This window comes from Chiloscyllium plagiosum, chromosome 29 (genome assembly GCF_004010195.1).
Source record: "Chiloscyllium plagiosum isolate BGI_BamShark_2017 chromosome 29, ASM401019v2, whole genome shotgun sequence".
NCBI lineage: Eukaryota > Metazoa > Chordata > Chondrichthyes > Orectolobiformes > Hemiscylliidae > Chiloscyllium > Chiloscyllium plagiosum.
This window is the reverse complement of record NC_057738.1, coordinates 37219699-37234388: the sequence shown is the minus strand read 5'-3', so window position 1 is coordinate 37234388 and position 14690 is coordinate 37219699. Positions and strand designations below refer to the sequence as shown.

Here is a 14690-nt window from a genome sequence, read left to right as displayed (position 1 = left end):
GAGACAGGAGTGGGGAGTTTACTCTGGGGTGGGGAAGACAGGAACAGGCAGTTTACTCTGGGTTGGGGGGTGAGACAGGAGTGGGGTGCTGGGCTGGTGGGGGAAATCAAGAGGATGGGGACTTTACCCCAAATGGGCCAGTGAGAGGAGAGGATGAGAAGTTTATCTAGGGAGGGGTTTACCCTGAGATGACCTCAGAGGGATGGCAGAGTTGACATGAGATGTGGCAGAGATGGGCAGCGGCAGTTAACTTGAGAGGGGGGACAAGAGAGGAGGGGATGTTTTCCTTGAGAGATGGTTGATAGGAAACAATAGAGAAGGTAACCGTGGTGGTGGGGGGTGGGGAGGAATGAAAATGGGGTTGTTCACCCCAAAGGGGTTTAGAGAGGAGTGAGTATTTACCCTGGGGGTGATTGTACCTGTTGCTGTCCGAGGGGGTTGGACTGGATAGGGGGCCATTCTTTACCCTGAGGGTGGTGGAACCAATGTTGTTTTAATCCCAAGGCAGGTGTGCGAAGATGGGTTTCTACCTGGCGGAGCTGATGTTCCTTCTTGGGGGAGGACAGGAGGGTACATATACTGAAGGCCTGCTGCTCTGATCTGTGCAGGGGCGATGGGAGGATGTTTAGCTTTGGATTTAGAGCTCAAGGGGCCATTGTTTTCCTGGCCTTACGGGTCCTTGGGTATTCATTTGGCTACAAGACTGAGGCATGTACTTGTGTTACAAACATTGAAGAGTTAGCTTTTTATCCCAAGTTATAAGAGTGCATGTGTAGGCTACAGGAGTGTGGGAAGGTGAATGCCTTAACTGGGTGAAACCATAAAGTGGGTTTATATTGAGGTGATTTTGTTTTCTGAATTGGCAGCATGCAGCTTGATCCCCAAATTTTAGGTATATGTGAATATGCTCGTGTCATTGATAAATTGTCTGGAATCTCGAGCAGTACTTGTTGAAAAATCGATGAAATGGGGCAAAACTTGCTCATTAACAAATGAGTAGGCAAGTTATGCAGCAGTCTAGGATTTGCATTTTAAGGTAATTTCACTGATAAATGCTTTGGGTCATAGGCAAACAGATCTGTTTTTGTACTAGTATATAAATTTTGAGCACTGGCTTAACCTTTTAACGGGAAAGGAGCATCCAACGTAATACAAATTTAATGCAAGAAAAGGACAAGTTTAAAGTATCTGTTTTGTTTCTTCCAGAATAATTCTTTCTAGTAATATGGGGTTTTCTTGTTGCCTCAGGTTTCATGTGAGGATGCCTTTTGCTGAGTAAATAGAAGTTTAATGTGACCACGATTGCAACAATTGTGGTTGTTTTCAGGTTTTACTATCTAGTCCCTTCCTTACATTCTGCTTTTATGGATATTGATTTACATATGGTCTGTTTTGTTCCTGCATTTTATGCTTGTGTAAATCTCAAATGTTAGCATTGATAGTTACAATCTATTATTCAGTGTAGTTGGTTCCTGAATGTATGGTTTGCAAGTTTGTTTTCCTTACAACTCACTGGTTAGAGTTGCAAATGGAAATTAGGTGTGTGTAGAAGCAGGAATCTTGTGACTGTTGATACACTTCAAATGTGAAGTTGAGGCACTTCCATTTTGAATGGGAGGAGAAGTATAATGTGCAGTATTGGACAATTTCATTGTTTTTAACCTAGAAAAAAATGTGAACTGGTTTGGACCAACTGTATTTTCATGTGTGGCAGTGACCAGATGTTTTTAGCACACTATAATATGGCCAGTGTATTAAAAGTAGTGTTCAAATTTCTGGGGAAATAGATGCAATCACAAAATTCAATTCCTGAAATCCACTTATGGTATCTCATAATAGAAACAAAATTTCCTATAGTCAAAGATCTGTGGTCATGATTTAAGGTTTGTACTACAGTGTATGCTTGCACTTGAAGACATTGGCTAAACTTAAAAGCTGTTCTATTTGAGTTCCTACACTGGTATTTCTTTATAGTTTTAATGTATTTTGGTGTCTCATTGGCTTTGGTAACTTTAGCTGTTTTACTTGAGCCTATTATAAGCATGAGAATTCATTTAATAGATTATTGGTGTCCACTGTTATTTTTGCATTCCAAAGTAGAAGAATCATTAAGTTAGATAAATGTTGCACTCCAGTGACAGATTTTGGTTATCTCTATCTGGTTATGAAGTTGAGATAGCTGTTGAAAATGAGTTGTTTTTTGACCAATTTGTGTTCTCATAGTTTCACCTGAAGCAATGATGCATGAATTTTATCTGTACATTTTTGAAAGTTGCATTTTATTGCAGGTGTTTTTGTTTGTACTAAAAAGTGTAGCAGAAAGGAATTTAAGGATGTTAAGTTAGCGTTTGTATTCCGATTATCCCTCTATCTCTCCTTCCCTGAACACTGTGGCTCCAGTTGGACTGTGCTTCGATGGCTGCTGGCCACCAATCGTCACAGTACTGTACTGGATAACTCTATAATTGTAAACAATAGGGGGAGCAGAGAAGGATTTGTCAGTTGCGCTAACCCCTCCCTGTGCATATGCAAAGCAAGCTGGAGTCCTCGACTGCCCTTTTTTTGCTTCCTTAATGAATTCTGCTGTGTAGCTTACATGGTATCCTGTTCACTGTGGCCTTGTACTACATTTGTTGTTTATTTTCTACGAATGAGTGTTTATTATATAACATCTGTATTCAGAAAATATTTCTGTTCTAAATATTAGAATTGAAAAAAATTTGTTGACTTCGTTTTGCACATGCTTTGTACTGGAGTTTAACATGTTTAGTAGATTCTCTCTAGCGTACAAAGTTTGAAGTAGCTCCGTTAATGCAGAAAATATGTTTACTGGAGTTCAGTTAGTGATTAACAATGCCTGCTGTTTTTTTTAAGAAAGTCAGGTCACCTTTTTTAAGTCTCGGGCAGCTGTGACAAATGACTTTGGGGAATGGTGTTTAAGGCTGGAAGGGAGTTGAGAAAAAAGTCTTGTGTGTTTGCATGTACTACTTTATTTCTGCACCTCGCCAGAATATTTCAAATTGTTCATGCAAATAATTCATTTTTACTTTTAAGATTCTGGCCTAATGTGAAGTAAACCAGACCCCTGTGGATTTATTTAACCAGAATAAAGAAAGCCACACTTGATAATCGGTTCAGTCAACCTGTTCCTGTTTAAATGCTCAGAATGAAATATTGTAAACTGGATTTGAAGTTGGGAATTATTGAATGTATCAGTTGTTCAGACAAAAGACTTCAGTGTTGCAACAGGAAGAGTAACATTTTTTTATAAAAATGCTGTCCTTTGTTTTAGCATTTTTCCCATCATCCTTTTGCTAGTTTCAATGGTTGAGTTAGGTGATGGATTTCAAGTCAATATTTGTTCAATTGAACATTCTTATAGCTTGTACTTGGTCCGTGCTGACTGTATACACTGTTTGCCTATATAAAGAACAAAGCACCTGTTTGTGGTATAAGCAAAGATGAAGATGCTGAAAATAGATAACAGAATATGTTGGAACTCTCATCAAGTTAGCAAGCATTTGTGGGGAGAATAGATGTGTTGATGCTTCACCTTTTGGATTGTTTATTTTTCAGAACTCTTGCCCCTAAGCTTAAAACATAAGCCTGTACATTTGCTGAGTATCTGCGTCTTGTTACAGCCCCTTTCATTTCATGAAGTTTGAAATGCTTTGCAGCCAGAAATTTTTTGAATGAGGCAATATAATTGTGGGAAAATGCACAATTATTTGAATTTGACCTTAACTGCAACAGCATAAACGACCAATGTTTGTCAGATATTTTGAGGGGGTTTTAAAGCAGGCTTCTGTTTTCAGACAATGGAATATAAACTGTTTATAGATTAATTGTAAGTTGGCTGTTCTATATAAATGCATTCTGGTTCCCTTTATAATGGGAAGGGAGCTTGTTTGCCTGTGCCAGCAATGTAAATATGGCACATAGCTGCTTAAAGTATGGAAGCTATGTGGAATGTTTTGACGTGAATCTGGATTATTAGGCTGGGAATTGGTGCAGCCAGTCTTGCAGCAGCTGAAAAACTCAGAGCAACCTTTTGGCCAAGACAAGGCAGTCATTCTCAGTGAGCATACCTAAAACATTAGCCCATTTCCTAGTTGGAAGCTGATGAACCAGTATTTCTAGCACTTAAGTTTATTTTCTTTACGTGTACACTGATATTTGATGTGTATGTTGGTCTAATTGGAGTAGTTTTCAGGAGTATTTGGTGTAAACAGTGGATTAATGTTTTGCTCATCTCTGGGGAAACTATTCAGGGAGGATGGGCCTTGTGGTGTAAAGTTGCCCTTTTGCAGTGTTCCCCATTGTCTTCCATCAATTGATCAAGCAATTGCAAGACTAATTTAAATCCTTTTGTGCACTTCCCCATTAATTGGGACAGTGCCATCATAACATTAGAATGTAGCCCAATTTTTTTTGCAGGTAGTTTGATTTGATTTGATTTTCATTAATTTCAGAAAGATAAGACTTTGGCACTGGTGATCTGCATTTTGTACCCCCAGCTGCCTTACAGTAGAGCTTTTAATAAATTTCAAATTTGTTCATGACTGGCTTTCATAGTTCCATTTAATAATGGTTCCCTGCTTTGAAATCTGTAAAAATCTGCAAAATTTGTCTTTGTACAATGTCTACATTATTTTGAAGAATTTTTAAAAACTTGTGCCAATACCAGCAAAGGATTGTCTGTAAAGTTGTGGTTGTAGAAATGCATTCAGTATGGCATATTGGAAAGAATGTGGTTAGGATAAGGTGTGTGGAGACTACTGGTCCTTTGAAGTTTATCAAATGAATTCCATGTGTGTCAAGGAGTAGTCACAACTAGCTTTAGAAAATGGTGCAAATAGTTGATATTTAAACTTTTTTATTTTAGTAGTTCGTTGTAATTTTTATACAGGGCCTGGAAATTCAAAATTAAAAGCTTGAAGCTGCTCTAAAGACTCTGGAATGCATTAAAACAGGGTGTTGGTTCCTGTTAAGCTAGTATGAGGCATTGGTGAGAGAGACACCGCTGGTTGACAGTCACTGGAAAGTTCTATATATTACACCTATTAACTATAAATATCTAAAACCAGATGCTGAAATGTGGGCGCTTCTTGGATACTTTTAACTGATGTGATTTATTAGTGATTTGGCACAAGGCTGTCGTTCGGCCCATTGTGTCAGTGCTAGCTGTATTGAATGTTGGTTGGATGTGTCAATAAATATAACTCTGCCTCTACTTGTATGCCATTCTTCCTGCACCAGGGGTCGGGTGAGGGATCTGCTCTGGATGTGCAAGCTTTTGTTTGGTTCTAAAACATCAAGGGTTACAACATTTATTGCCAATGCCCACAGTTCTTAGTTTTGATTTTAGAATTTAAACACCAGTGAGTCAAGTGAACTGAAAATAGCTCTTTGCAAATTTACTAGTTTGAAATAAATCAAACAACGCAATAAGATTGTAAACATGCAAATAGTACCATAAAGGAAAAAATGAAACAGTAGATTGGACAAGTTGGACCGAAGGGTCTCTTTCCATGATAGATGACTCTGTGGTTGTAGGCATGATGAGTATCCATATTTTGGTTTGTTTTGCCATTTTAAGTATGTCTGTTCTGAAAGGAACATGGTAATATTGGGCTCACTTCATTGAAACCTGCGAAACCATGTTGTGTAGTTACTTGGGAATCCATTTCCACATTATGTAGCATGACAGTGAGTACGCTAATTTTTGGTGAGTGATTGTTATAGTGTCTCAATGTGTACTTGAGGTCAGGAATGTTGCCACTGGGATTGCAGCATCCTTATGCTTAAGGAAATTCGGTGCTATTGTGCATGTCCAGGTTAGTTCTGATCTGTCAGATGCACAGTAAAGATTCTGAAACATTCAGAATGGGTTTCCTGTTGGGCACAAGTTTTCTATTTCCTGATAGCTATGGCTGCACCTGAATATCAGCAAATGACAGAATGTTTCTGTATTTTGGCCCACATTTACATGTTTACGTCTTTGAGATTGCTCAAGGAGGAGTCCTAGCATCTTGCAACAGGAATTATCATCCAGGCCAGTAACTAACCTAGGAATCCACATCAGGCTTCAGGCCCACCAATGCCACCGCATCACAATACATTCCAGGAGTTCTGCTTGGACCATCATTGCCACTACTGTAGTCCAGGAGTACCGCCAGGCCAGCCATGCTGCCACTGATGCAACTGTTGCTCATGTCAACCTGCTTGGCAGCTGTAGCCCAACATCCTGATTCTGACACTATCTGAAAATGCTGCCTTTCCTGACTGCAGAAGCTGACCTGTCTCTGCCATCTTCAAACGGTGCTGCTGCAGCCTTGAGTCCTTCACTGGTGAGCCCACCAATGTTGACATCCCCATGCTCTGGTGTCATCTCTCACTACTGAAGCCACACTTGCTGCTATTATGAGCTCTAAGGGCTTGCTGACACTCGCCACCACTGCACATGCTCACGATGCTGGGCTCACTCTCACCCTGCGAAAGACAGCAAAACGGCTTTTTAAAGGACATCTAAAAGTTCTCCTCCCAGCCATTCACTGTCCTGACTTGGAAATATGTTACTTTTCCTTCACTGTTGCTGAATCAAAATCCTGGAATCCCCAATGACTATGGATCTCCCGACATCAAATAGACTGCAGTGGTTTGAGATGGCAGCTCATAGTTGAAAGTTTACAAAGAGATCAAATACAGCACCAAAGCTGTGAAAAGTGAACTATTGGGGCACTTGACCTAAGATATGCTCATGGGGAGTTGAGATGACCTGAATTTATGGGGAGATCTGAAGCTGGGGAGCCGAGCATTTGAAATCTTGGCTACCAGTGATGGAGTAATTAAATCTGGGAGGGGCAAGAGGCCAGGTTTGTAGGGTTAATGTGGTTGAGAGACAAAATACTCATTATGGCCTCATGCTTTTTGTGTTGATTTGATAATAGATCTGCGTTGCTGATGGTTCTGTCAAAAAATTTATATCCGCAGTGGAATTGTGACCAGAAGGGCCAAGCTTTGATTCCTTGTCTGGTGAGCTAGGGGGCATCAACCAGTAGCCCTCTCCCAGGCGAGTGGAAAAATTGGCCCACCTTTCCTAGTCACGTTAGTTAGAATTTCCTTTGGCTTTGTTGAGTGGTGACAGAATTATTCCTGTAAGTTGTACAACCTGTATGCTGTCTGGGTTGATGTGAAAAGAACAGCAAATTGCTAGGAGGCTAGAATGTTCAAAGAATTTCCTGTATGAATAAATGCCTTCACGAATGGAAGGAAATTGTTTGGAAGTAAGATGTTTTCTGAGTATTAATCTTGAAGACTGTCTTGCATTGAAGAAAATGCCTTCTTAAAGTAGAATGTCATAATGGCATTTGAGTGTGACATAACAAGTGATTTAAGAATCTTGGGTGCAGTGTCAGTAATTCATCCATAATGCTGAATGCTGTAGTTGTAACCATAATTAATTTGAAGTATGAAAAGGAACAAATAAGCTTGAAGAAAAGGTTGTTTAGTTTAAATTCTGCACAACGATCCAGGCTTCTTTATAATGTTGGTAAATCCTTTTGCAAGTCTGTATGTTGAGTACGTTGTTTTGACCTTAATTTGTTGGTCTGTCTGTGCCATTCCAATTTCTGAGCCAATATACAGCTTGTTAGTGTGACCGTTTGTGGGTTTATTCAAACTTGACTTTGTGCAGATCTGTCTGTTTGACGTAGTCTTTTATGTACTGATTTAAAACTAGTATTTATCTAGCATAAACATGGACTCGGTGTTACCAACTTGTAGACAGCTCTACATTGTGCAGTGACCTTGCAAGGTAAAAGGTTTTAGAAACAAGGTTGTGTATTCTAAGTAATTAAGCAAGCCATTCTTTAAAAATCAATGTTAATTCTAAATGTTGCATTCACTTTGAGAACAGAATGATATTTTAAAGAAATTCTTTCATCTGAAGTAAGTGGGTCATTCTTATGCATAGAAAGCCAAAGATTTTGCAGATTGCTATTATAGCTGAATGCTTCAGCTTTTAAAGAAAAACACCCCGATTCAGGGTGTCTTTCATTTCTCCCCATAGCAGTATACTAGAATGATCAATAATTAAAATTTGAATTTAATTTGTAGGCCTTGATTTAAATGCATTTATTGCATGTTTTGTTGCATGGAATTATATAGAATTTAAGATGAGCTAATGGTTTATTATGGTGTGTCTCTGATATTGGAATTCTTGATTACAGATGTGAGTAACTGTCTTTATATTCATTGAATCTTGAGGTTTTAAAAAAAAACTTCCCGTTTCAGTTCTTTGCTCCAATAATACTGGTAGCTTGTTTCCTTGGCTGATTCTTTTCACACATTGGTTTGTGTTAATAGTGATATATTTTTGCCTGCTTTTTTAAACAATGTCTGTTTGTCTGCCTTTTCAGTGGTCTACTCTTAGCTGACCTAGCATCCTTATCTGACTATTGGATAAGGGAGAATATTGCTCTACTCCACTATCCCTCCACCCAAACCCACATTGGTCACTGACTAACAGCCTTACCAGCTAGGGATTGCATGGTAGGAAAGTCAAAGTGACAAAGGCATATATCAAATTGCTTGGCTAGTACAATCAGCATTTTATATTCTACCTACCATTTTGTTTTTTAATTAGTCTTTTTAAGTAGATAATAGAAAATATTTTGGATAACAGACCCAATGTTTCTGTAATGCAATTTTCAGTTTTCTGGTGATTGATGTTTGCAGCACAGTTGTAGAAGGTAGCTGTGATTAAGTTTGAAAGTCCAAGTTTATTCCCTAAATCTGCCTCAATTTTGATCTCAAAGTCTTTCTGTAGCCTTATTGATCGGAGATCTAAAATGCATATTAATGTCCAGCTGTACTTGGTACGATTAAATGTATTGACCTCTGCTTAGCCTGTTTATAAGAGTTTTGTTTTTGTGGCTTTTGCTTTAGATAATGCATTCATTTTAAGTCCTTTAGAATGGAAAAGTTTTCCAATGACCTCAAGTGAAATTAAGTTGGTACTTTTTCCATTGAGTTCATCTTGAGGTCACTTGGGGCCCTAGTTGGGCTTGCTTTGGCATGACTGAGCTGTTAGCATAGTAATGTGATTCAGATTAATTACAGTAGAATAATTGGTCTTCTGTAACCTGATTGGACTGCACAGCACTTTTTGACATGGTTTTGGAGTATTGGCTTATGCCAGAATGAATTTTAGCTGATGTATGGCCTCTGCTAGTCTGGGTTTTCATTTTATTGCGAGATAGACATTTTGACTGAGTGCAAGTCTGGAGATATATTCGTGAAGTGTGTGCAACAAACATCTTGTCAATGTGTATGTTGCACTCTTCTACAACAGCTTGGGCTTTCAAACTTCTCATCTGATAATACCTTGAATTTGTTTCCTGATTTTTCCATTATAAAGTGTATTAATTCTCCATACGAACTGGTACTGGCTGCCTGATTCTTTCAGGAAGATGAGTGGACGTGTAACCCAGGAGCTCTTGTTTTCTCCCTCTCTTCCTGAGGAAGATGACTAATCTGGGCCAGAGACTATTCTGCCTGCAGCTCTTTTTATGTCATTTCCTTTTGTTTGTCTATGCAATGAATTACCAAATTTCAGAGCTCTCTTGATTTTCTTCTGAGTGTAGGCATGTTTGCAGTACTTCCTTGGCAAAGTTAATTCAGTACTGTGGTGATTTGTTTGCTAATAGTGAAGTTTCAAAGTATAAGAGCAATGTTTAACATTCTGAAGAAAGGCATAATTTTAGCTGGGAGTTTATATTGGAAGTTGTAAGCTTTTCATCTTTTTGAAATAAATCTAATACATAAACCCCACTCTTCAGTACAAGTATGACAATAGCTAAGGCCTCCTGAATAGGCAGTGATATTGAATGGGTGACTAACATTTGTTGTAGAATGAGTGACGAGATTTTGAAATTAAATCTGTAAATGGTGTTGTGTAGAGTGACTCATATGGGTGTGGAAGAATTTTATGCCGCATAGCTCGAAACTGTTCAAAGTGAAACCAGATAAAGTTTCATTGATTGCAGAATCCAAATCTGACCATTCCTTTACTTAAAAGGAAATCCAGGGCAACAGTGAGTAAGGCCTGTTGACTACAGCAGAGGTGGTACAATAATAGCTACAGTATCCTGGTGTTCTTGTGATGAGGTAATTGTGATTTCTAATCAATATACTGGATCTTGGTGACATCTGAGAATGTAGTGTCAGTTTTGCCATGTATACTGATACCACCCACCTATCCCTCAACATCGCCACACAACTCTTGGATATCTGTAAATTAGTAAATTGCATGCTTAGCAACCAGAGCCAGATGAGCAGAAATTTCCCCCCAACTAAACCGTGGGAAGGTCAAAGGTATTTTTCTTAGTTCCTTGTATTAATTCTGTTCCTTTCTACTATTATTATCTTTATTTCTGGCAAATATGAAGCTGAACCATTGTAACATTGGTCTTATACCTGACCTCTAAGAGCTTCTGACTAGGCATTCATGCCATCACTATGACTACTTGTTTCCACTTCTAGCATTGCCTCATTCTGTTTACTACTTGACTCTCCTGTTGAAACCTATAGCTGTTTTTCTCCTGCAGTCATGACTATTCCAGTTAACTCCTGGCTGTCTCTCATTCATAAAACTTGATCTTCAAAACTCTACCTGTGTCCATTAATCCTGGTTTTCCTGGATTGGCTCCTGGTTGACCAATACCTTAATCCTGCTTTGAAATCCCACCAAGGCTTCAATGTTTACCTCCTTGCGTTACTTTAGTTTCAATTGCTGCACCATTTATAAGACAAGCCTTTAGCTGCTAAGGACTTCAGCTTTGAGATTCTGACACTAAGCATTTTTGCCTGCCCGACCCCCGCCCTTTCCTGCATCGAATTGCTCCTTAAAAGTTACTTTCTCAACTTTGCTTTTGTTTATCTGCCCTCATCTGTGCTAAATTATTTTATAACATTCTAAAGCTAGGGATATTTATGTAAAATGGTGCTGTATAAATGGAAATCATTGTAATCTAGAGACAATGATTAACAATTACAAATACAAGTGCAAATACAATGACATTATTCTTGAGGAACTCTACCTGATATTCATCATTTTTAAATTTTAATGATTATTGTAACTTGGTGTTTATCTTTAGGAAGCCAGTTGTATTCTGGCAGTTTTGGGAAGAGATACTGAGGAAAGGAAGGAACTGCATTGTCAAGATTTGTTAAGGTGAAGTAGGCTGCTTCATGGTGTCTATGAAGAATCATTTAGAATGTAAAGTGCAATTAAATCTCTAACCAAGTGTTGTAAAATGTTAAATGAAAATGTATAATTTCTGGCTTATCATTACTTCCTGGAGAATGACGCTAGCTGATCTTGGGCTGGCAATTGGAACACGACAGTTGAGTTCTCTCTTTGGTATTGGGAGGACTGAAATTAACAAATGGATGAGAACATGGATTTTGGGAGAGTAGAGGTTTGGGCTTGGCTGTTTGATTTTCTGTCATTTGAAAGGCTGCCAGCATTTGTCTTAGACTTGTAAAAATGGTTGCTTCTGTAAGGTATCAGTTCTAAACACCTGTGAAACTACCCCAGCATAAATCAGAAAAGAAATCCAGATAGAACCAGTCCTCTGCAATGAAAGCAAAATACTCAGGAGGTCTAGTAGCAAATGTGGTGAAGAACAAAAGGTTTTTCAGATTAATTATCTACTGTCCAGCTTGAGGTCATGGACCTCTTGTGTTAACTCTTCCTGTTCCGGAGATGCTGTCAGTGAGTTTAAATTTATTGTTTTTTTTATTTCCAGTTTTCATAAATCTGACAATTCATAGATTTTGAGGAATCCTGCTGATGAGATGTCGATATTAAGATTTGTTCACATCTGTTGTCTGAGGGCATTTGTGTTTGACGACTATGTTTGAGAATTTGAAGAATTAATTAGTTTTATTGGTTCCTTTTGATTCAGTCACTACCTACTTAATTTGAAGTGATCGCCTGTCACTTTTTGATGGTTTGCCCTGGTTGATTACTTAATGCTGGGCGCAATGCTTGTACATGGCTTTAGTCTGCTACTGTGCATCAGTATTATTGGGCTCTTACACCTCAACTAATCTTTCTTCCTGTGGTCTGTGGTAGGAAATCTTGTGTGTCTGTATTGCATCCTGTCTTGGTGATCTAAACCAGTTGTGTGGTTGAAATTGAGAGTTCAGTCAGTGCTTTGTAGGAACTGAAAGTATAAGTTACTTAATTGTAATGATTTTTGCTTTGGAGGTGAGATGTTTGACTGAGTTCCTGAGACTTAAATAACAGACAAATTTAAAGTTGGTTCTGAGCTGAAACAACTGTAGGGAACTGTAGTTTGTCATCCTCAATCCTTGTGGATATCTCTCATTCTTTTCCTCCACCTTTTTCTTTAAGTCATTGCTGTTATGTCAGAGTCCTTGTGATCAGTTGTTCTTTCAGTCTTTTAACTTGTGTCCTGTGTTTAGTCACCTCGACTTCAGTTATGTTCGATTTCTTTTTGGTTTATCCGTCCTTGATGTCACCTTATAGCTTCCATTGTCCTTGTCTATTGCCACTGGGAAATCTTCTTCAACTCTCTTACCCATTTATAAGTTTTCCTAGCTCCATTATCTTTGCCCAACTTGTCAGGCAACAAGACTTTTGTGCCCAAGAACTGCAGAATTGGATTGTAATTGTATTTAGTATCTACAGTGTATTCTGGTGAATACTCCCTTCCAATTTACCTCTCTCTAGTTAGCCAAAATCTCTGACCAGCTCCAAGCTGCTCAATTTTTGACGTGACCTGATCTTGTCAGTTTGCAATATCTGTCAATCACCCAAGCCCAGGAGACTTTTGGTCTGCTGATTCCTCGTTCACCCCAGTTTTGCCCTTACCTCTTGCCAAAATTATTGATAGATTCTGCTCTCTTTTAAACCTATTGCCAACTTTCTTCAAAGCTTGGCTTTATTCTGGTTCCAGTCTCTAATTTGTTTTTGTCCAACAGTCTTTACAGCATGAGTGTCACCTCCATTTCCTTTCCACATCTTTTCGGTCTGTTTTGAAGTGTCCACGTATACTCTTTCCAATTATTTTCTAATACTGCAAAGGCTGAACCTATTTTTTAATGTTTGAAAGAGTTGCATACCTAATTTACATTTTCCACTCTGGCTATTTTAATAGTTCAACGTACAGCTGAATTCCCCAGTATTAATACCACGTTACCTGACGTGCCCCAGCAGCCATTAATGTCTTGGTCATATCTCGCAGGCCCTATATAACACTTCAAATCTGCATTGGTCAAAGCTGGCCTCCTAATGCCTGATGAAGGATCGGTGCTCCAAAAGCTAAGTGCTTCCAAATAAACCTTTTGGACTATAACCTGGTGTTGTGACTTTTAACTTTGTACACCCCAGTTCAACACCGGCATCCCCAAATCTTGTATGCCTTGGCATTGCACATACATAGTCTGTTCTGCTATAATGTGGTTGTTCAATGCAAATTGGATTGATTGCGATTGAAGAACTTAAACCATTATTTGTAGAATGGGAACTTTGTTTACCTGTATTGGCTATAACATGATTTCAGCCCCGTTTGTTTAAACGGTGTGGCTATTGTGTGATTTTCTTAAAATGGAGATCGCATAAGAACGGAACAGTGGTGTTACAATTAGAGCCGACTGTACCTATATTTCTAAAATGTTGATGGTTTATGCCCGTTCCATCCTTCTAGGCAGTGAGTTCTAGATTCCCACTTGCTCGTAAACCCCTCTGCAAGCTCTTCAGTGGAATCACATTCCCCCTATATTGTAGATTCCAGAACTGCATGCAGTGCACTAGCTGTGGTCCAACCAATGTTTTGTACAGTTCCACCATAACCTTGCTTCTGAACTGTCTTGGCTAATGGACGTAAGTATCCCATGTGTCCTGGTAACTACTTTATCTACTTGTCCTGATACTTTAAGGCGATGTGGGCATCAGCACCAAGGTCCCTCTGTTCCTTCATGCTCCCTGGTGCTCTACTGTCCATGAATTCCCTTGCTTTGTTTGTCCTGCCCACGTTCAGTCTATTTGACCAATCCATCTATATTGCCCTATAATCAAAGGATGTCCTCCATGTTATTTGCCAAACCACCAATTTTTGTATTGTTTATGATCTTATTTTCAAGTGTATCATTATTTCTGCCACAGGGGGTCCAGCACTAATCCCTGCAGAACCCTACTGGACACAGGTGTCCCTGTTATTAAAAACACCCCTTGACCATTACCTGCTTCCTGCCACTCAACAAATTCTGGATCCAATTAGCTAAATTTCCTTGAATCCCATGTGCTCTTAGCGTTGGTGTCAGTCTCTCTGCGGCCCCTTACCCCATCTGCACCTTCGTCTCTGCCGCATCTGCTCCCAGGAGGTCCAGTTCCAAAAACGTACAACCCAGATGGCCTCCTTCTTCACGGACCGCAATTTCCCCCTCCGATGTGGTCGACGATGCCCTCCACCGCATCTCTTCCACTTCCCGCTCCTCCGCCATTGAGCCCCACCCCTCCAACCACCACCAGGACAGAACCCCACTGGTCCTCACCTACCACCCCACCAATCTCCATGTAGAGCGTATCATCCGCTGTCATTTCCGCCACCTCCAAACGAACCCCACCACCAAGGATATATTTCCCTCCCCTCCCCTAT

At 39.4% G+C, this 14690-nt stretch overlaps 1 protein-coding gene across 2 annotated transcripts in view; it reads left to right on the top strand.

Annotated features, from left to right (window-relative positions):
- ctnnb1 (catenin (cadherin-associated protein), beta 1) overlaps positions 1 to 14690 on the top strand; it is a 37662-nt gene that overhangs the window by 965 nt on the left and 22007 nt on the right. The window lies entirely within an intron of this gene.